Here is a 2,894-nt window from a genome sequence, read left to right as displayed (position 1 = left end):
TTAGGGCTTATATTGTATAGCAGGGCTATGCAAAGGCCTAAAGATAAGGTGAGGATTTACGTTCAATAAGCAAGCAACCTCAAAGTCCTACTGCTTTGTTGTTTAAGTCTAAGGAAGGAAAATTAGTTTAGCTGGGGAAGACAGGTTTTGCTGTTGAAGATGGCCGTGCTGCCGACCATGCTAGCTCCAAGCTCCTTGCCGCTATAAATTTGAGCTTTATAGTGTGTCAAGTTATGATGTTAAATCAAGTGGCCCTATGGTTAAAGTTCTTTAAATTTTATGGGGGCATATTAAAGTTGATTAGAGTGACATCGATTAGGATCCTACGGTTCCATCTTTCTGAAATCACTATTTTCTATTAGATTCGCCTAGTTTAAATGGACTTACTAAACTCAACTTAATGAGTTCCATAATATCATTTAGACCGTAGGAAGCCTCGTTAGCAACCGTAGGTTACCTCCTTCAAGGGATTCCCGATCATCCGATGAAGACATCTTAGCTTAGTTGAATTTGTAGTTTTATGTGATATTTGTGATTAAATTTTGAGTTGTCTTATATTGAATGTTGTGGCGGTGAATTCCATCTTGGTTGATTTTAGTTTTGATTTTGGTTATGGTTTTGGTTATGTGGCTATCCTGATAGTTTTAGTTTTCATGCAGGGTGAACCTAGGTGAGTGTCTTAATTAGTTTTGAAAAGGGTTAAGCTTTAAGTGGCCATGATTCATGATTTGGATTTTATTTGAAAATAAAAAAAGGGGTACTAAATTGATTAATTATTGGCTTCAAAAGTCATACCCATAAGTCCAGGATCATTTAATTTTAATAAACTTCCAAATTTTAATAATTTAGAAATTTATTAACTTAATTAAGAAAGTGAGATTGGTTTCTACCAATTAACCCATTTGTGTTTCAAACATTAAATAAATTGATTAAGATTAGAGGTTACCCATTTTTCTTCCTTGAATTAAGCCTAAATATTAATTAAGGCAAAATTTTCAAAATTACACATTTGTCCGTGAGGCTCTATCACCTCATAATTTGTGAAATTCAATTCAAATGACTTTGAAATTTTTATCCTACCTCATTCATGGGTTAATTAAGACATCAGAGGAGAAAATGTGATTTTTCAAAATTTAATTTATTTTATATAATTATTTTCATGTAAAAATATGATTTTTCAAAGAAAATTCCTAACTTGACCAAGGTAAAGTATAATCCCTTGAAATATTTACTGGGGATAGACTTAGACTTTTGGAGGTGTAACTAGACGAAAGAAGCTTGTGGATAAAATTTCATAATTTTTTGTATTTTCTGTGATTTATTAGAATTAGTTTAAGTTCTTGGCTATTTAATAAAATTAAAATATTTTAAATGGTGAAAATTAAGTTTTATATTTTTGAAAAATCACTCTGAGGTTAGAGAACTTGAGGTAAAAAATTTCATAATTTTTTTTTTATTTTTCTTTGATTTATTGGAATTTTTTTAGAGAAAACTCATTTTTATCTTTTTAAAAATTATTTTTAAGCTTTGAAATTCAATATCTTTATTTAGAAAATTAAGAAAATATTCTAATTACTCATAAGTGATTAGGAAGCAATTTAGAACATTTCCATGAGTTTTACTATTTTTGTGATTTTTATGAATTTTTAATTATTTAAATATTTAAAATAGGCTAAAAATCAAGTTTTTTACTTTAAATATAATTTTATTTTTAGAAAATACCTCTGATCACAGAGAACTCAAAAAACTAAATTTCATAATTTTTTGAGTTATATTTTGATTTTTAAAAATCTTAAATGCCAAAAGTAGTATGTATCTTTAAAAATCAACTTAAGTTGTCAAAGGAACTCAAAATATTTTGAAATTTTTATGATATTTTGAATATTTTGAAATATCTTAAGATGATGAGTTCTCTGGATCAGAAATCACAGTGGAGATAAAAAGTTAAACAATTTAAATGTTTATATTTTCCAAAATTAATTATCTTAGTGATTTAGTGTTTGTAAAATTTAAGGGCATTTTAAATGACTTGGCCCATGAAATTATTTCCAAAAGCTTCTCTAGTCATGATGGAACTTCCAAAATTTTCTTAGAATTTTCTAGTCAATATGATAGAGGTAATTTTGAACTTTAATCAATTTGGTCATGTTGCGCTAGGCTTGGGTCTAGCTTGGGTTAACCTTTTGGCTAAGTCCAAATTGATTATTATAAATGGTCAATATGGACCTCATGAATAGTTTTCAACATGAATTGGGTGATGTGTCAATATGCATGGAGAATCAAATGATTCCAAATAGTGTTTAATTAATTAAAAATATTTTATGCATCAAATGGACTTCAAATTTATTTCACATTATTTTCCACTGTTCACTGAGCAAGTGGGTATTTTTATTTTATTTTTGTGATTTTTCTACACCAAGTTATGTATTTTTGAAGTTTCGGGGATTAAATAAATAAGAAAAGGCCCCTATTTTCGTACTTATCCATGTAAACCTCGTACGGGTCAAATAGGCCACGTGTCACTGTGTGATTGGCGTCGTCAGCCAGCTCATTCCCGCCCATGTCGGACTGCGGTCTATCTAACGCGATCAGGGCCACCTGATCAATACACGCTGGATGTGACGGTCACGGATCATCGTCTCAAATGAACTGGAACCGAAAACTATCCATTTTAAAATGCTAATATCTCACTCAATTCTTAACAAAATTAAGCAAATTTTTTTTTAAATGCTTGTATTGACTAGTAGAATACATCCATAAGGTTGATAAACCCTTAATGTTACTGTATATGCATGAATATTTAAAAGAGTCTCGGTTTAGGTTTATCTTTGAATACCTTGGTCCAAGAGGGGTAGCCTCGATTGGATGCTTGTAGAAGCTTTATGTGGGTGCCA

This window comes from Phalaenopsis equestris, unplaced genomic scaffold (genome assembly GCF_001263595.1).
Source record: "Phalaenopsis equestris unplaced genomic scaffold, ASM126359v1 Scaffold232897, whole genome shotgun sequence".
Lineage (NCBI taxonomy): Eukaryota > Viridiplantae > Streptophyta > Magnoliopsida > Asparagales > Orchidaceae > Phalaenopsis > Phalaenopsis equestris.
This window is presented reverse-complemented; position numbering follows the sequence as displayed.